Genomic DNA, 21,052 nt, shown 5'->3' with positions numbered 1-21,052 from the left:
AACCTCTTCTTCCATGGAAATTAAATTCTAGTATAGTGTTATATGTATAAGGAATAAGAGACTGGGCTGATGTAATTTATACCAGGACCAGGATATACTCTAGTAGCTGATTTTTGATTAATCACTGAGGTCAGCTAGCTTGATATTATTTGAGGTTTTCTCCTGAAATATCTATTGCTCATCTATTTAAGTCATGATTCCAGGAAGTTGGGTTCTAGCTATTAAAGATATTTTCCACTGTATTTCTCTTGATTGAGTACGAGATAGAAAAACTATATATAGTAGAAAGAATGTGGGATGTCTGAATTCTTTCAAATCTAGAACTTTTTTTACCTTCTTGGTCTAATTTATCCCCTCTACCAAAATACCAAAAAAAAAAAAAACAGTGAAAAAGTAAAGCAACTCAAGTTTTTTCAGTGCCTAACAGAGGACAGAACATCATTAACCAACCATTACAACCCTTCTTCGATCTTAGCCCTATCACAAGAAACATCCTGTAATTTCCTCCCTTTAAAATCAGAACTAAATTCAAGAAGATCAGTGCAGAACTGAATGCTAATAATAGTTCACTCCCACTGATAATGGAAAGTCTGAAGTCTTCACAAATCTTTTCAAAGAACAGTATGATGTAATTTTGAAATCACAAATGCTGCTATTTCTCTAAGCAGGCATTCTTCAGAGGACAGAGCTCAGTTAGAAATCCTAAAACTGAAGAGAGCTAGTGAAACGTGAAGGTAGTTCAGAAAAGAGCAGCTTAAATGGATGAAAGCTTGGAAGATCCTCCCAGTGAGGAGCTGCTGGAGGATCTGAATTTTTTTCTCTGAATTGGTAGGGTAAGAAAGAGAGAGGTCTTAGAAGAATTCAAAGGTACATGGCAGGGAGTCACTGTAAGCAACAGACCTGTGGTGCCGCGAGAGCTAAAGTCATAACACTTGACATTGAGTGTTTTATATGTGTTTTCTTTTTTAAAATTTGCAATAACTCAGGAGGCAGATATGATTGCTATTATTCCCATTACGCAGTTGAGGAAAACTGAGGCTTAAGCAACTTGCACAAGGCCACACAGCTAGTAATAGAAGAGCTGAGACCTGAACTGAAGGTGGCTCCAGGGACCCAGCACTCAATAGCTTCAGCATGCTGACTTAAGAGCAGATATATCCAGCGGTCCATAAGAATGCAGAAAAAGGAGGACATGTAGACAAATAAGATTTCAATACTCATCACTCCAGAGATTGTGATGTCCTTTTTTACCATGAATAAAGCACAATGTTATTTGTATAAGGAATAAGAGATTGGGCTGACTTGAATAAAGGACATCGAACTTATTACTCAATTGTTTTAGTTTTGTTATTTGAGGCCTAAAATGTGCTCTGTGGAACACTAATGATAGGTGTTGCACTCAAAAATGCATTCCAGAGTCAAAGTAACAATTCACAAGCACATCAGCATCATATTAAAGGCTCTGAGGAGTGTAGCCATGAAGAAATAGATTGAACTCATTTTACCCAACATTTTCCAAATGTATTGGCTACCAGACCTTTAATTTTCTTTAACACCTACAAACCATCTCTTGAACCATTATTTTCCTGAACACACTACAGTGCTTTTTTTTAAAAGTCACACCCAGGTGATTTTCACTATGAAATTACATCCTGCTCTTGTTATGTTCAAATTCTCACTCAGCCATCTGAGAATGTGACCCCATGAAGACAGGGATTCATCGTCTATAGACTTCCCTCACTGGTGACTATTTTAACGTTACGACCACTTTTGCTCCCCTAGACATTCTGATGACTATGGAGTCTCTGATCGTGACTCCTAGGAAAACCAGCGCCCCTGTGCCCACTCCGTGCTGTGATAGGCAGGAGGGATATTGTGTAACTAGAACAGACATGATTCCTGCCGAGGCAGAGCTGCTATTTTAGTGAGGGAAATGGCCTGTCAGATAATTAAACAAGCAGTAAGAGAGAATATGTTTAATTGTAAAATTTTAAATCAGTTAATTAAGTCTATCCCAATCTCATGTGTGTTATAGTTGCTGTGAGTTGTCCTTTGAGTGCTTACCCCACCCCCACCCCCAACCCCACCCCCACCACCTGATACTTGCAAGAGGCAGGATCAGGACAGGGGTGTAACTAGAAAACACCAGCTAGAGAGAGGGGTGTTGATTTATAGCATTTGCAGGTTTCCATGGTGTAAATACTTGCGCCACGTTGGATTTCAGGTTAACAAGGTGATATCAAACTGCTTCCTGGAAATTTAACCATTTGCTCTCATGAGCTGGTGCCAGAGACCCCAGAGCACACCATTAATTTTGGGCTTTCAAGGCAAGTTCAGCCAGACTCTTCTGGTCACAGACTTTTGGATTTCAAGCTTAAAAAAAATAATAATTTTTTTAAATTAGAGAAAGATTAACTTTCTAAAATCTTTTCCTTCTTTCTTTAATTCTTTCTTTCCTTCCTTCCTTCCTTCCTTCACCAAACAAAGACACTAAAAAACAAATGACAGTCTATAATCACCATCATTTCATAAAAGAAAGAACATTTTAATCACAAAAAAAGTGAGAATGAGATAACTTTGGAATAAAGAACAGCCCTTTAAATTGAATGATTCTAAATCTGTAAAAAATTTATTACCCTAATTTTTCTAATTTTGTTATGAACTAGGGAAATTTACTAGGATGTTTCTGAGTGCAAGCGACAGAAAATTTGGCAGTGGTTTAAAAGCTCAGGGTCGCTTTCTTGTATAACAAGAGGTCTAGAGGTTATTGGTTGTTGGCAGGAGTTTGACTGTTGTGATGCTATCAGATGCTTACCCTTTCCTTAGCTTTCCTGTCTACCATCTTTAGATTATAGGCTTTTCTTCTCACGCTTGTAGACTCATATTCATAAAATGGCTGCTGTACTTCCAGGAAGGTAAAAGGAAAAGGGCAAAAGGCCTTTTGAGGGTTGAATTGTGTCCCCCCAAAAGATATGATGAAGTCCTAAGCCCAGCACCTGTGAATGTGACCATATTGGAAAATGAGGTCTTTGCAGATGTAATTAGTTCAGATGAGGTCATAGGGAATTAGGGGGGTCCTAATCCAATAACTTGTATCCTTATAAGAGGAGAAAACAGAGATGACACAGAGAGGAGAACACCATGTGAAGACAGAGAACACACAGAGGGAAGATGGCCCTGTGAAGGTAGAGGCAGAAACTGGAGCAAAGAAGCTGTAAGCCAAGGAACATCAAGGATTGCTGGCAACCATCAGAGATGTGGAAAAGGCAAGGAAAGATTCTTCCTCAGAGCCTTTGGAAGGAGTATGGACTACAGTGCCTTGATTTCAGACTTATAGCCTCCAGAACTATGAAGAATACATTTATGCTGTCTTAAGCCACCCATTTTGAAATCTTTTGTTCTAGTAGCCCTAGGAAACCAACATAGGCCTTTCCATCACAAAGCCTTGTCTTTCAAGGTCTCCAGATTTCCCTTTATGTCCCATAGGCCAGAAATGGGTCAGATGCCCAAACTTAGAACAATCAATGATCAAGAGGAAGGAGATCTCCATAACTGGTTTAGATCTATCCTGATTCATCCTTGAGCCTGGGGAAGGAACTCACTCCCTGTGGTCAAGGGATCTGTCCCCACCATTTGAACACACTGGAAGAAAGGGAAAATGGCCTTGGGAAGGCAATGAATGAAAGTTACTGTCATACATAAAGATGGACTATTTTGCTACTCTGCGGGTGGCACGTTAGAAATGCTGCCCTATTTAACAGTGAGATTCATCCCAAATCAGACCTTTATGGACTCCAGAAGCACTCAGAAATATAGCAGAAAGGTCCTAATTTAGGTAGATGGTCCCAGGGTGAGAAGTTAGAAAGGTGAGGGTATCTGAGAGGTACTTTTCACAGGGAGAGACCATGGGATCTCATCTAAAAGCAAGAGAAAGATGGTAAATTTAAAGAAAATGAAGTGTCAGGAGACTGGAAATCTCAGGGAGGAGAAAAGGCGGGTGAAATGATCTGGTACTGATGGAAATGCCCCCATCCCTACTCCAAGGGAATTATTAACCAGGTTTCAAAAAGAAAGAGAATGAAAGAAAAAAGAGAAACACAGATGTTGTTTTAACTGTAGACAGAACGTGTAGTAAGACATGTGTTTTTAATCTTCACTTGGTGACAGGCTTAAACAGTTAAACAGCAAATGTATCCATGTTGTTAAGTGTATTTTTTTCACAGCTAAGATGGGGACTAACCATGCTCATAAATTCAGCTCCAAGGACCAGAGATAATAGAGAGAGTAGCATTCCATCTCCCAGGCAACTTCCAACTCTACACATTCTGGAATTCCTCTTTAAATATTAAATTGGCTTCACTGAGGGCATGTCTGAGAACTATAGATGTGTAGTAAAGAGGCCCAGTCTTGCAAAGTCTGTGGCTTTACAACTTAGAGGAAAGTTACACTTCCACTGGAGTTTTTCTGTATGTGCCAGCCAGGACCCATCTGCCAGCTCTTCTATCTGGACCTATCCTTTATCTCACCTGCTTCAAGTATAGGCTTTTAATTGGCCAACTGATCTCCCTTTATCTTCCTGACCGCACCAAACTCTTTGAGCCATGGCTGCTTTATTCCTATAGGTTGCTCTGCCTGGGGGCACCTCCCCCTCTTTGGTGTCCCCTCTGTTCCCTCAGACATACATACATCCATCACAACACCATAGCATCGTGTGACATTTATTAAATTACATGTCCATCTCCCCTTACTAAGGGCTCTGGAGTCAGAAGCCATGCCTCAGTTATCTTTGTGTTCCCAGCATCTAACATAGTTAGGGGTCCATTAAATGTTAGAGGAATAAATAAATAATTAAATGATAATCCCACGGGAAACATCATGTGGTAAATTCCTCAGCTAGAGCTCATAGGGATCAGTGATGTCCCACACAAAAGCCTTATAGGGGCAGGAATCCAGGAAGGGTTGTGGACCACAGGTCTTCCTGGTCAGTGGGAAACCATGGGATAAGCTGGGAGCCATAAGGCAAAAATCCTTTGAGCTAATCTGATTTATTTCTACAAAATTCTAGGCTTAGGTGTTATAATCTCTATTTCTGATGTGAAAAGTCTGCTTTTCTTAAAAATTGAAAGGAACTTGAGCCATTTCTTAGGTAGTTTCAAGACCAAACTGCTTCTCAGAGTTAAGGGCTTCCTTTTCTGAATGTGCACCTAAAGAGTTGGCAGTAAGGGGTGAGAGTGGCAGAGCCTGCAGATATGAACATGAATATGGAAACTCGCATCCTCCAAATTGAGATGTGAAACGTAAGCTGTAGCCATCCAGTTTCAATGTGGTGCTGGAGTGGGCAGAGGAGGAACGGAGTTTGGAGGAAAGTAAAAAGAAGTTCAGAGGACTGTTGGAAACATACTCATTTTACTTGTTCTCCCTAAAAGCACACCTGTTGCTGGTAAAATGGGACTTTTGCCAGCCCTAGTTACACAATTGTGGGATTTAGGTGCCAGACTCATGTTGCTTCTTATTGTAAAATGCTTCTGCATTGCCTTTTGGCCTTTTTTGATTTCTGCCATTTATTAGGTCACTGTGAACTTTCTCTCCATGTTTACTCACAATACCAGAAATGAGTTCCCTATCTTGGGAACTCCTTCTGTTCTTTCCGATTCACCTCACTTTGCTGTTCTTTTTCATTTCTTCTTCCTTACATTTGATCATTTTTATCTTCTGTATTGCTTCCACTTTATTGCTCACATCATTGGTTTCCTACCCCAGAGTCTGGAAGTGACCTTAAAAAGTGATCTAAACACAAGAGTGAGCATCTTGTGCTTCAGAGATGAGCTGCCACTACTCCGTAGTGTACCTTTGTATGACACGGGAAAACGGCGTCCCTACCCCGCAGGTGCAACCCCCACACCAGGGTGAGCAGAGAGCAGACTGCTTCAGGACCAACTCTCTTGTATGCTCTTGTGCCATGAACAAACTGCCCAACCAGAATGTGCAGTTGAAAGGGAGCAGAATATGCCACTTTGGCGTATTGATTATTTTGAATTAAAGTTACTTAAGAAACAGCCCGTGCAAGGACACTCTGACCTCCTTTATCCCCTGAAAGCAGAAAATAAATCTCCCACGTGAAAGGTAGCTACCCTGTACCAAGAGGGTAAAGGGCATCCTTATCACCAGAGAGAGAGAATTTAGGCCCGAGAAGGCTGCATAAACAAACCTAATTACTTCTTCACTAATGTACCACTCAAAGCCCAAAACCCTTTGTCTTGTCAGTTCTTCACAAATGTATTGTTTCTTTGTCTAAAAGGCATAAAATCTGCCTGCCGTGGTCACTTTTTTGAGTCTCAAATGTCTATGGGCTCCCTTACGTAGGAAATTAACATTTTTTTCTTGTTAATCTGTCTTATGTCAATTTAATGATTAGACCAGCCAAATACCTAGGAGGGAAGAAGGGGAAAGTTTTCCTGCTCTCCACAGTCGTAATCAGAAGAGTCCATAATTTTGCTGAAATAAATGGTTATAGAGACTATTGTTCTCATGATAAACATATTCTTCTTTAAAGTCTACTTAATGGATGGATGGCCTGGGACGCACATTTATTTCTTCAATTTTCATAGTTTACAGGTCCTTAAACACCACTCAAGGTTATATAGTTGCTTTCTGCTATAACAGCAAATCCAAACATCATGGACTTACTTGCTGGGCCATCTCTTCTTTTTAGTGCTATATCACCACCACATATTTTGTCTTCATTTCAGCAAACAATTAATGAGGCTCGACAACGAGCCAAACTCTTGAATCCCATCTTTGTTTCTCTCCATCTTGGCATTTTCACGTCATCTAGCCCTATGACAAAATGGGCGTCCTTAAAATTTCCAAACAGAAGTCTCCCAAGAGAGATGTTTGGCAAGCCCTTGGCATACCTTTCTGCTGCTCCAGGCCTGGGAGCCACAGAACAGACCGCTTGGGTCAGTTCCTCCTGCCCCGCCTGGCACTTCCACCCGCCTCCCCACAAGCCCACATACCCATTTCCATACAAATTGCTCGGAAGCCTGCTTGAAGAGCACAAACTAGTTCCATACCTTTTGTGGAAATCTCTAGGTGTAGACTCCACACAGAAAAAACAATTCTTTCTTCACACAGTATATTGTTATTTAGAAAATGCTTTCATGTGCATTAGTTCATGTGACCCTGAGTGGAACTGTCATTTGAAAAGCAAAAACGCATAAACTCAGACTAGTAAAATTCAATTATCTTTCAGGTTGTCTACCCCTTTTCTAAAGTGCGGGTTGGTTCCTAAAAGGGCACAAGTGAAAGCCCTGCCTCAATGTGGCCCCAGCTTCTGAGTCTCAGTCTCCAAAATGGGTGAGATCTCATGCCACTTCCATCTGTTCTGACCCACTTCCTCCTTGCCCTGGTCTCCGAGACTGTGGCCTCCACACCTTCACTCTGGATCCCTCTACTAGGCCTCTCTTCTTACCACTCCCTGCAGGTTTAAGGTGAAGTGATTTTTCTCACCTCCCCTTATAAATGAGGTCCTTGATGTCTCTACCAGTTTCCAAGGGGAGCCTTCTTTACCTGCAGCCATCCAAATCCTGAGTCTGGGATACACGATTTGTTCACACAAACTCTTAATCCTTTCAAACAACAGTAATATTAACTACAGCTTATTATGTCTATGTGACAAGCATGGCACTCTGCTTTACACGTATTGTCCCATTACATGTTTACGACAAACATGTCAGGTAGGAAGAGTGTGCGCATTTACAAATGAGGAAGCTGAGACTGCTGAGACTGAATTTAAGCAACATTTACCAAGAGCCCCACCTTGCTGACTCCAAAGCCCTGAGTTATCTGTTTTGAGACTCTCATCACCTCTTTATCTTCTGACAGCTTCACAATTCCATGAATTTAATTAAATCCATCCACGGAGCACAATTTTTGCTTAAAATCCCAAGTTTTCTTCCTACTGCTGTACCCCAGTATCACCTCTAACAATCCTACTGGATCTCAGAGCATCACCACTCCCAAGTCCTCACCTTGGTCTTCCCCAAGCAAACATTAGCATATCCACAGCCCAGTGCATTCACTTTTACTCTCATCTTGGGTAAATTGGAATAAGCTATGTTTCCACAACAATCAGGAAAAAGAAATTTTTACCACAAGCCTACAGCTCTTCACACAGACTTAGCAATATTTGTCCTATGGTCTTTGCCCTAAAGCAGAGGTTCTCAGCCTTGGTGGTACGTTAGAATCACCTAGGCACTTTCACCGGGTGTGGATACCTGGCAGGCTCTCTGTCCCAGAACTGAAGCAGAATTTCTGGGAGTGAGGCCTGGGTGGGTGCAGGCTTGGTTTGGTTTGGTTTGGTTTGTACCAGGTGATTCTAATGAGAACCCCTGCTTGCCGTTCTCTTTGCCAATCCACACATATCCATTACCATTTTCTAGAGCCGGCTCAGAATCATCCTGATACTATCTGGAGCATCTAGCACAGCACTTGCCAAAGAAATGATTGTTTTCTCTCCATACATCCTCATTAGCTCCTGCCCAATAAAACACCAATTTACTTTGACACCTCTGTGTATCCAATCTACCCCGTATCACCATGGACGATCCATCCGTTTTTCTAGAATTATTGTTTTCTCATTGCCTATAGATCTGGTTTACTTAACAAAATAGTACCTATCTCAACAATGGAGGCTATGTTTTATATTCTTTGCCTCTTTCCATAGTGCCAACAAAGAGTTTTTAAACCACAGTGACAGTAAATGGATGTTGATTACAAGTAGAATCTATTCTTTTGGCTTTCATTTTCCTTTGATATGAAAGTCAAATAGGCTGCAGAGAAGAGGGTGTTTAGAGGGCTGAAATAGAAATATGTAGCCTGGGGGGGAAAAAAACCCAATGATGTCTAGTCAGAAAAGTGAATTTATATATACATACGGCAGACTGATTACCTGTCAAAGTGAATAATCCTTTTAGACATGAGCTCATTCAAACAGTAAATGATTTCATTCAAAACTTTCCTTTGGGGACAGTTGCTGGAGCCTCTGTGTTATACAAATCCAACACTCTATTTAGAATCTTCAGCAGAAAAAAAGTAGGATTGGATGAGTCCAGAGCTCTACTTTCATTTTGAGCATAAAACTGGCAGCTTAGATCCTAGTCTGGGCTCTGCTACTAACCAGCTGTGACCTTGGTATGTCATTGAGTCCATCAGAGCTCACTGACTCCCACAGTTCTTCATAGTAATAATGTTAATGAAGATAACTAACATTGATGGAGGACTTGCTGTGTACTATGCTGAGCATTTTTCATGCATTATTCCACTTAACCCTCACAATCTCTCCTTGAGATGGATACTGTCATTATCCCCAACCGAGGAAACTGAGACTCACAGAGATTAATTTGTCCGATTGCATTTGTCCAAAGGTGTCCACGAAATGCATTTTTGTAAAAGTATATTCATTCAAGCCTAGCTCAAAAGCCCACTCTTCCCACATCTGTAAGCACCGTGCATGATTCTGGGTTCCTCTAACATTTCAGGCACACTGATATTTTAGGGTGTTAATGTTTGCAAGTCTCTTCTAGCACTCTGAGAGCACTTTGAAGTCAGGGCATGGTAATTACTAGACACTCAATATATGTGCCAAGTTAATGGTATAAACTCTCAGTTAGTCTTCACAACAACTTTGTAAGTAGAACTATTCTTGTTTGTATAGATAAAGGCTCAGAGAGGTTAAGTAACCAACTCAAGTTCACACAGGAAATAAAAAGTGGAGTCAGGTTTGGACCCAGGCATTAGACAATCCCTACTCTATGCTGGCATCACTATCCACTTAGTTGTCCAAGCCAATCCAGAAACCAGTATTACATTTACACGGAGGCCATTGGACTGAGGCGGTGCTAATGCTGTGGCAGCCTACTTAAGCAAACCAAAACCTAAGGCTATAAATACCTAACTCTTTCACTGCATTCATTGACTTCAAGTATTTTTTCAAAATATGTCAGAAATCCACAAAAAACAAAAAGGTGGTATTTTGACTATTTTATGCATTTGATAATAACAAGTTGAGCTGCTTTATATATAAATGACATTATTTTTATGTATAAAAATTTCGGATATATTCATTCGGATATATCCGACCGTCGCGGCAAAGGGTTAAGGTTATGAAATCAAAACACAAAGACAACCAATCACACATAGCCAACTAGGCTTGAAGCCATAGCCAATCAATCACTTCCTTGGTTTGCTTCTTTTTTCTCTATAAGTAGTCTCTCCTGGAGTTTGTGCTGATGGAACGCTGCTAACCACTTCTGGTTTGGTGCTGCCCTATTCAAATTGATTTTTGTGAATAAACTCTTAACATTTTTAATATGCCTCAGTTTGCCTTTTAACCCCAGGGAACCATTCTCTACAGTGTTTTCCTGCTTGTGCGTCTTGCCCACTCCCCGACTCCTCTCCAGTCATTCTTCGGTCCATCACCTGTCCCCATCCCCTCGATCACCACCATCATTCAGATTACTACCTTCACTCACCTGGATTACTACAATAGATAAGGAAGAAGGTTTGGAATTTTGGCTGACCTCCAAAACAAATGATTGTAAATTATGGATAACCTTTATAAACTGCAAGCATTTTTTATCATGTCCCTTAGAGACAAAGACATACTTCTACATGTTCAGCCCTGAGTAGCTTAATTCATGGTTCACTGGAAAGTTAGAGTTGTATTTTCACCCTGTGGTGTAAATTTCCATATGAGGGTCAGTACACTGCTCTAGTCCAATGAGTCAGTCATATGAGGCAACCAGATAGTCTCCAAGATGCTAACTTTGTTTGCTGATTGCATTTCACCAGTTGACTTCAGAGTCAGCCATTTCAAACTCAGTTGTGAAAACCACACTTGTTTTCCTGAGTTGTTGCTGTTTTTAACCTATTTCATTGCTCAGTCTCTCCGGGGCTGGGGCCTTCCCTTGCTCTTGCCCTCACCCTCACTAAGCTACATTCCTGGTTACCTTGACATTGAATAAACATCACACGCTTTTGGTGCCTTTTGCTGTGCTCGCCACCTGTAAGGACACTTGGTCACGTTGTATTAAGACCTCCCTTCTGCTTGTTCTTTGCTGCCAGCATCCTTCAGAAAACTTCCTCCCGTGCTCTTGAAACAGATCTGTCTCCCCACTGCCTGCCTCATCTCTTTACCAGTACTGGAACTAGTTTAGATCGAACCCATAAAGGTCCCTTTGATATCTACCTCTTGCAAACACAAGAGAAACTTCTTCAGAGCAAAGGAAGTAAGTCATTTTTTGCAGACTGCTCAGACTCTTTCAACAATGACGCTTCTGCGAATATTAAGGTCTGCTCTTCTGGGAACTGCAGAACAAAGTACTCTAGTTAATATTCTCATTTGACCTGCCAAGCAGAAAGGTCACACTGGTAGGAGTTCCGTGTGCTATTTAAAGAACGGATGTTCCTTAGATGGGAAAGCGGCAATATATGGCCAGGGTTTTAATGAGACAGGGAAAGGGCTAATGTGGCAAAATTAGATAGTAAATGAAATTGTTCTCTTCAGAAATGACACTGGCCATTTATTCTGTTTTGTAATTCCATGGAAAGTTATTGTCTTCATTGTGAGCTTTGTGAATTATTCATTAGCATTATATATTTAATTTGCTACATGAAAGGTGTTCTTGTATGAAAGGCAAAAAAACCTGTTTTCATTTTTTGAAATTAGTCTTTAGGACTATTTCTAAAAGTTGGCACTATGTCTCAAAAGAGAAAATGAGGATCATGAGGAAAATGAAACAATCTCTTTCCACGCCCATTATTTTACAAGTCAATGCCGTCTAATAATTGATGGCTTTCAGGCTATTCCTTTCCCTCTACCTAACCTCCTTCTTCCTCTGGCTGTCTTCCTCATTTAAAGGAAACAACTCCCAGAAAACTACATGATAGTAGGTGGAGGAGGGGTGGGTATTATATTATAGAAGACGCAGTTCCTGGAGTATGTTGCAGTAAGATTCAGAAACAAGATTTTTCATAGCAGTTCAGTACAGTTTAATATCAGATATAGAGGCAGGCGAGGAAGAGCTAAGAAAATCATACCTTAGTCCATCAGAGTTGTCTCGTCCCAGTTTTTCAATTCTCCACTTCCTTACCTTCCGTTCACTTTTTGTGTGAAATTAAATACTCATTTTTCACTTTATGTCCATGCAAATAGTAGTCGCAAGTTAATGTTGAATGCACTGTGATTGTGTGTGTGTTTTTACCACTTGCTTGTTTCCTGTAGTTAATAATTGTGTTTTTTAAAAATTGCCAAATTTTCTTTGTCCCTATTACAATTCTTCCCATACTTTCCATTATTCTGTAAGTCAAATTTCCCACAAGATCAGTCAAACTAGGTCATGTATCAGTTCCAATTCCAGAATAAATGAATTCTTTTAAATTTGCAAGGGTGATGACATATAGCTCTATGTTTTGAAATTTTAAAATCTTGACATTTTCAAAGTAGAGTGTTTATGAGTGTCCCTTTTAAAAATCATGAAAACTATATTTAAAAAATGTATGTAACTTATACCATCTTCAAGTGGGAGTACATTTCTAGGAGACAGTAGCGCTTAGGAGCTACTTCTCTGACATTAGAATACCTCATTTCAAGTCTTCCCTCTGTGCCCACTTGAAACAAGATTCTTACCTATTTGTGCCCTCATTTTCACTACATAAAATGAGGATAGTAGTACCTACTACGGGACTGTTTGAGGTTTAACTTAAATACATAAATAATCAGTAAATGTGAGGTATTATTTAGCACAACATTAGAAAACACAATTTAAAAATACTGAGGGACTTTCTCTAAAGTTTATGTATGAAAAAATGTAAACACGAAATTAAAAGTAAAACAGTAAGCTGGAATAAAACATTTACAGCATGTATGATAGCGTAAAACATTAACATATTTAATATATAATAAGCCTTAGATAAAATAGAAAAGCAGGCAAAGCACATAAATTATCAGTTTATAAAAGAAATAAAACCAGCTAAAAGGAAACATATCTGCTCTCACTTGTAACAAAACTACATGTTAAAATACAGTGGTATACATAAAAAGAGAGAAGACACAGATTAGTAATATCAGGAATGAAAGAAGGGCCATCGCTATTAATCCCATAAACATTAAAAGAATAATAAAGGAATTTTATGAAAAACTCTATGACCACAAATACAATAACTCAGATGAAATGGACTATTTCTTTGAAAGACACAATCTATAAAAACTTACCCCAAGGAGAAATAGAAATCTGAATAAACATATACATATTAAAGAAACTGAATCAGTAATTAATAATCTTCCAGAACAGAACGTACTGGGCCCAGATGGGTTCACTGGTGAATTCTACCAGACATTTAAGGAAGAAATGATAGCAGTCCTCTACAATCTTGTCCAAAAACAGAAGCTGAGGGAATACTTCCTAACTCATTCTAGGACTCCAGCATTCCTCTAACAGCAAATGTAGACAAAAACATTAAAGAAAGGAACACGATTGACCAATGTCCTTCATAAACATAGACTTAAAAATCCTCAACAAAATGTTAGCAAATCAAATCCAGCAATGTATAAAAAGATTTATATACCATGATGAAGTGGGATTTGTTCCAGGTATAGGAGGCTGGTTCAACATTTGAAAATCAATTAATGTAATTCATCTCATTAACAGTCTACAGAAAAAAAGCATGTGATTATATCAATAAATGTAGAAAAGGCATCTGAACAAACCCAATACTTATTCATAATTTTAAAAAAAAGAAAAACTTCAGCAAACTAGAAAGAGACAGGAACTTCCTCAACTTGATAAAGGATATCTACAAAATACCTACACCTTGCACCATACTTCATGGAAACTAGATGCTTTCTCCCTAAGATTAGAAAAAAGGCAAGGGTGTACCCTCTCAACACCCCTTTTCAGCATTGTATAGAAGTCCTAACTAATACAATAAGACTTGTATTTTAAAAAGGAAGTAAAAGGCATACAGATTGGAAAGGAGGAAATAAAACTGTCTTTGCTCACAAATAACATGATTGTGTAGAAAATCCCAATGAATCGACAAAAAACAACTCTTGGAATTAATAAATGATGATGGCAAAGTTACAAGATGTAGGTTAATGCACAAAGTAATCACTTCCTTATATACCAGCAATGAACAAGTGAACACCATTTACATTAGCACCCAAAAGAAATACTTACGTATAAAGCTGAAGAAATATGTAAAATTGTATGATGAAAACTACAAAACTGATGAAAGAAATCAAAGATGATCTAAATAAATGGGGAGCTATTCCATGCTCGTGGATTAAGAAGACTGAATATTGTTAAGATATCAGTTCTTTCCAATTTGATCTACAAATTCAACGCAAAGCTAATAAAAATCCTCGCAAGTTATTTTGTGGCTATTGACAAATTGATTCCAAAGTTTATATGAAGAGGCAAAAGACTCACGATAGCCAAAATAATATTGAAGAAGAACAAATTCAGAGGACTGACACTATCTGACTCTAATTTTTACTATAAAGCTTTAGTGATGTGGTATTGGCGGAAGAACAGACAAATAGATCAATGGTACAAAATAAAGAGCCCAGAAATAAACCCACACAAATATAAGCAACTGATCTTTGACAAAGGAGCAAGGGCAATTCAGTGAAGAAAAGGATAGTCTTCTCAGCAAATGGTGCTGAAACAACTGGACATCCACATGCAAAAAATAAGTAATAATAATAATGAAAGAAAAGACAAGAAACGACACAAACCTTACACCTTTCCCAAAAACAGATCACAGACCTAAATGTAAAGTGCAAAACTATAAAACTCTTAGAAGATGAAATAGGAGAAAATTCAGGTGACCTTGAGTTTGGCAATGAGGTTTTCGATCAATACCAAAAGCACAATCCATGAAAGAAAAATTGGGAAGTGGGACTTCATTAAAAGTAAAAACTTCTCTAAAAAGACACTGTTAAAAGAATGAAAAGATAAGCCACAGACTAGGAGAAAACATTTACAAAACACATATCTGATTAAGAACTTACATCCAAAAAGTACAAAGAACTCTCAAAACCCCGTAAGAAGAAAACAAGCAACCCAACTGGGCAAAAGATCTGAACAGACACCTTACCAAAGAAAATACAGATGGCAAATAAGCACATGAAAAGACGCTCAACATCATATGTCAATAGGGAATCACAAACTGAAACAGCAATGACACACCTATTAGACCAAAATCCAAAACAATGACACCACCAAATGCTGGCAAGAATGTGGAGCAACAGGAACCTCTGTTATTGCTGGTGGGAATGCAACATGGTGCAGCCACTTGGGAAGACAGTGCACCGTTTCTTATAGTGCCAAACTTAGTCTTATCCAATCCAGCAGTCATGGTCTTTTGGTATTTATCCCAATAAGTTGGAAATTACAGCCACACAAACACCTGCATTTGAACGTTTATAACAGCTCAATCACAGTTTCCAAACTGGGGAAGCAACCAAGATGTCCTTCAATAGGTCACTGGATAAACAAACTGGTATATCCACATAACGGAATAGTATTTGGTGACAAAATCAAATGACAGACTGTCCAGCCATGAAAAAAAAAGGATGAAGCTTAAATACATATTATTGCTAAGTGAAAGAAGCCCATCAGAAAAGGCTACATATTTTATGATTCCAACTATATACGACATTCTGGAAAAGACAAACTAGAGAGACAGCAAAAAGATCAGTGGTTGCCAAGGTTTCTAGGGGAGGGAAGGAGGAGGACATGCAGCACAGAGGATTTTTAGGGCAGTAAAACTGTTCTGCATGATACTATAGTTGTGGATATATGACATAGTGATACACGATGGTACATGACACTATGAAATGTGGTGCATACAAGTATACACTTGTCCAAACCCATAGAATATACCACACAGAGTGAGCCCTAATGTAAACTAAGACTTTAGTTAAAATAATATATCAATATTGGTTCATCACTTGTAACAAATGTACCACATTAATGCAAAATTTAATAGTAGGGGAATTTGGGAGGTGAGGGAGTATATATGGAAAGTCTCTGTACTTTTTTTCTGTAAACCTAAAACTGCTCTAAAAAACAATCTATTAATACATTTTTAACATGGTATGATATAACATGTTTCACTAATGATATTTCAAAATTATTTGTATATTGCAATATTTACTATTGGTGAGGATGAAATCTACTTTTTACTCAAGGCTAGTTATCTTTTTAAAACTTACATATATATTTATACATATGAATGTATATACAATTTGTGTGTGGGAGGGGTGTGTCTACCTCTATTGTTTCTCAGTGCCCTCTACAAACAAACAAAAAAACATTACATTCACTCCCGTATTGGTTGACCAGAGCAGTGCCTAGTACATAGTAGGCAACCCATAAATATTTACTAAATCAATGATGAATGATACTCGTATGTCAGATTTGAATGTAAATGACTCCTATGAATGCACTAAAATGTGCTATGATCTAGCCCATACATATTTCTCTGTCTTACTTATAAGGCTATAACAAGCATTACCAAATACTTGGCTGATACCAGGATACAATGTGCCTATGGCATTCGGCTACATCAGACCAATAACTCTAACTTAGTTCAGCTTGTTCAAGAGTAAGTGGAAAAAATCATAATGACAGTTAAACAGTAAAGGGGCACATGAGACGTGGATTAAAAGGCACAGTTGTTCATTTCAATTCTATCTCCCCAGTGTTCCTAAAAGCAAAATAGAGATTTGTTTGAAGTTACCTGGGAGGCTTTTTAAAGTTCTAGGTGGTATTGTTATTAATACTGCCCTAACGATATTTTATTATCATCATTATTATTATTATTATTATTCCTTAACAAAGGAAACAAATTTTTTTTTTTAAGTTCATCTTTGAGTAAACCCTAAGCATCTATCTGGAAACAGGCCACTGAGCTCTGTCTGTCCAATTGTGAAGAAATGTTAAGTCGTCAGATAGACTGCAATACCAGTATACTGGTGTTACAAATATCCAATTATCTGTATTAATTGTAAGTACCACAAACAAAATAAAAACAACTAAAAGCTGCGTATGAGGCATTAAGGCTTTGAGAACCTGATTTCAATAAGTACTAAGAAATGAAAATTCATTAAACTCTGTACTTAACAAAAGGGTAAAAATTTGCCACGACAGGGAGTTGCTACTTAATAGCACCATCTTAGCTCCCATTCTTGGGTTGGCAAGACTATGAGAAATTGTGCCAAAATTGCCCTATCAAAAAATGATGCTGCATTGCAGAAGCACATGTTTTCAGGCTATGCCAGACTGGACGTTGCCTGGGAAACTGGCTTCTGCTACAGAGAGAAGGGAAAGCATTCCTGAGGCAAGGTCGTTTCAGAATTCTCTATCTCCGGCCCTGTTGTGGCTTCTGCTTACCTGTCTTCTACCCACTGCCCCAATTTGATCTCATTTTGTGTTGTCCCTGATTCCCAGATGTTTACTTGAATTTGACTTCCTCACTGTCTAGACAGAAGTATAAAAAAAACAAAAAAAAACAATAATCTCAAAGATGTTTGGTTTTACCAATATAGTGCTTTTTTTTTTAGCCAGTGTTTTAAAAATCAGATATATTTCATAAAGATCTATATTTACAGGTTTTTCTTGTTGAAAGCTTGGAATAGCTGGTAATACTGCAGCCATATTCCCTCATGCAGCAATCAATAGAGCAGTGTGGCTACTGCTCACTTAACTGGCACGTGTGTGCTCCAGGTTGCGCAATCCCCTCTATTCCCTATTGCCCCAGTACTGAAGCTGGGTGTTAATTTTCGTTTACCGCCATACTTTTATTTGTTCTTTCTATATGGTAGGGAGATATTTCTCTCTTCCCATGAGAAGTGGCAAAACAAAAGATGTAATAAGAGCTTAAAGAACGTCAAGAAAGCTTCTTTTCGCCAGGACTGCCATCTTCCAGGAATTCGTCAAAATGGCCAACAGAAATGGAAAGAGGAGAGGTAGCTGCTATGTGTTCTCTGCTATGGGCCTTTTAGAAAACATGGAGTTGTTCCTTTGGCCACAGACATGCGAATCTACAAGAAAGGTGATATTGTAGATAGACATTAAGGGAATGGGCACGGTTCAAAAAGGAATGCCCCCCAAGTGTTCCCATGGCAAAATTGGAGGGGTCTACAATGTTACCCAGCATGCAGTGGGCATTGTTGTAAACAAACAAGGGCAAGGTTACTGCCAAGAGAATTAATGTACATATTGCACATATTAAGCTCTCCAAGAGCTGAGATCGCTTCCTGAAACGTGTGAAGGAAAATGATCAAAAAGAGAAGGAAACCAAAAAGAAAGGTACTGCGTTCACCAGCCTGCTCCATCCAGAAAAGCACACTTTGTGAAAACCGATGGAAAAGAGCCTGAGCTGCTGCTGGAGCCCATTCCTATGAATTTATGCCATGATAGGTGTGAAAAAAATGAAAGACCTCTATACTGTTAAAAAAAAACAAAAATGTCAAGAAAAAATATACACTATAATTCCTGGAAGAAGTGAAGACAATTTCTACATGTTTAATATGCAAACTGAGTGTACATGCAAGAACAGACCCTGCTCATTTATTCTCTTATATTTCATATCTAATCCCTACAGCCATTGGAGTTTGCCAGTTCCTGGTCTGGTTCTCGGACAGCTGGGTGTTCTTGGAATGTGTATCATGCTCTGGATCTATCGCCAGTCCTAGTTTGCTGCCTCGTTTCTTTAATCCACTCCTGCCTACAGACCAGGAGAGGCAGGTCCTACATCTTAAAAGTTGAAGGGTCTGGTGGCTCTAATTGCGCCTCCTCATTTGCCTGCCTCATTGTCTGCAAATAAGCTGATTTATGTAGATGGGCCATCATATTCCCTTCTCATTTAACAATAAATGCTATGTATTCAGATATTCTCAGTATAAAAGGATCTGGGTATCCTAGCTCAGTTTTCTCCCTAATTATTTCATCTTCCTTGTAATTGAGGTTATCTGTAGATTCTGCTATAACCATCAACCAATTCAGCCAATAGTTTGGGTTTTTGTTTTTAATAAAAAAAAAAAAAATGAAAGGGCAGGAGGGAGAAGAAAGAAAAAGAACTAACACCACCCTCAGTAAATATTAACCATAATATTATTAATAGTGGATATCAGGCCTGTGGTTTTTCTCTACCTTTTCTCTCCTTGGTAATTCTTTCAGCTTACTGGAGACAAGGCAAAGAGTCACTTCCATTTTCTGCACTCTATGTGAACTGACTGAAAAATCCCAGACTTTTTAAAAGCCCTTATATGTTGGAAAGGAAGGTAAGAAAATAGATCTGAGGGTGATCGTGACGGCTGCTCCATCTCTACCTTCCACTCTGCACTCTCAAATGCCAACACCCCAGGTGATTAGATGGCTTAGCCAGTATGTGCTCCCCCCTTACATAGTTGGGTGTCTGAAAGGCCAGGGACTTTGACAAAATCATCCAAAAGAACTGGAGCTGGAGCCAACTTTGCTGCATTGGAGTAAAATGGAGGAAGGGGCTTTGACTGTTCAGGTTGAAAGGGGATGTTAGCAAACAATTACCAAAAATCTCACTAGGAGAAGGTGTAGCTGAGGTTCCCTGGGTGGTTTCTAGCTGAGGGCCTTCAGGGAAAAATCTTTTCAGGTCCTAGGAGGTACCCCATGGTCAAAGCACCAAAAAATAAAGGGACTTTAGCCTGAAGGTGACAGATGGAAGGCTAAATGTAAAATAAATGATTAGGCGATTACAAGTGTTGGTTTGCATAAGCATGTTGGATTGGCTGAGATGAAGTGGGGGAGCCAGCAGACTATACTAATTACCTCCTGAAAGAGGAAGCCCTGAGCCACCTCCACAGAGCAGGCCGAGGCCACAGGGGCATGCCCTCCAGCTGGCTGAGGTTGCCGCCCCCACCCAAGCCTGCTGACGGAAGTGCTGTCTCTCTCCTGATAGGACAAGAATGACCCAGCAGATCGACAAGGGACCAAGAGAAGCTCCCCACTGCCTTTTCTTCCTCTTAGCATGGATGATAGTGGGGCATACCCACTGACCTGTCTTCCTTCCTCCTCTGGACTAAACGATGAAAGGACATGACACTAAGGAAATCGTCCTTTCATGAACACGTAAGTATGCATTCCTCATTATCAGACACAACCGCAGGTGAAGAACTTGCATCAGGCTTGTGAGCCGCGTCCTGGCCATCAGTGATACATCCCCTCCCTGAAGACATCCACTGAGAGAACTTATTCAGATACAACATTTGGGGGTTTGTTTATTTGCTTGTCTTTCATTTAAAGAAATAATAAGCTTCTTCTCGAGTTTTCTTTAACAAACTAAGCATATGACTGGCAATGTTTTCAGATTTTTGTCTACTTCCTCCTAAAATTTAAGTCTGTGGTTAATCAAGCTCTGCAAAAAAGTTTCTCCTTCAGTCTGTGGGTTAACATAACTCTCTGAATAACACCCCACATTTTGTTAGTTGTTTTCTGAGTATAAGCAATCAGAATGAAAATTTAAGTAAATGAGGTATAAGTTTTCCCTGGGTCTCTCTTCTGTGGCTCCACTAAATGTCAAGGACGTCTGAGGCTGCTGTCACCAGACACACGCCTGAAACCAAAGCAGTGACATGTTAAGGGACAGGCTTGGTGCTGTCAACTCAGCACCGGCCTTTGTTCCCCTACAGGCAATAACAAAACAGCCTGTTTGACTTTGCCACAATGTTTTAATTTCCGTTTATATCACCATTCTACATGTGGCACCACTGTCGGCATGGAAGTGACACCTGTCCAGGAGGCGATGAGGTGCCAGGTGTTGGGGGTGGGCAGAGAGCAGGGGAAGCTGATGTGGACTGGATCCAGACCTTACTGCTTCCTAGCTAACTGGCCTGTGGCGAAACCTGACCCTCGGAAGCCTCTTCCCTCATTTCATATTCCTCCTGGAGACAGGAACACCTACCCTGCAGGATGGTTTCAAAGGTAACTAATGGACATGTGATGTCTGG

The 21,052-nt window shown here is 39.5% G+C and overlaps 1 protein-coding gene across 9 annotated transcripts in view; it reads left to right on the top strand.

Annotated features, from left to right (window-relative positions):
• Positions 1-21,052, top strand: part of PCED1B (PC-esterase domain containing 1B) — a 231,095-nt gene that overhangs the window by 188,161 nt on the left and 21,882 nt on the right. For 8 of the 9 annotated variants that reach the window (XM_074325794.1, XM_074325797.1, XM_074325799.1 and 5 more), the window contains one exon: positions 20,005-20,174. The gene's annotated coding sequence lies outside the window, so the exon portion shown is untranslated. Of the gene's footprint in view, positions 1-20,004; positions 20,175-20,200; positions 21,027-21,052 lie in introns of those variants that run through there. The other variant, XM_074325800.1, reaches the window with a different exon arrangement.

Source organism: Rhinolophus sinicus, linkage group LG02 (assembly GCF_036562045.2).
Source record: "Rhinolophus sinicus isolate RSC01 linkage group LG02, ASM3656204v1, whole genome shotgun sequence".
NCBI classification, from domain to species: domain Eukaryota; kingdom Metazoa; phylum Chordata; class Mammalia; order Chiroptera; family Rhinolophidae; genus Rhinolophus; species Rhinolophus sinicus.
The sequence above is the reverse complement of the archived record's forward strand: the minus strand, read 5'-3'. Positions and strand labels throughout refer to the sequence as shown.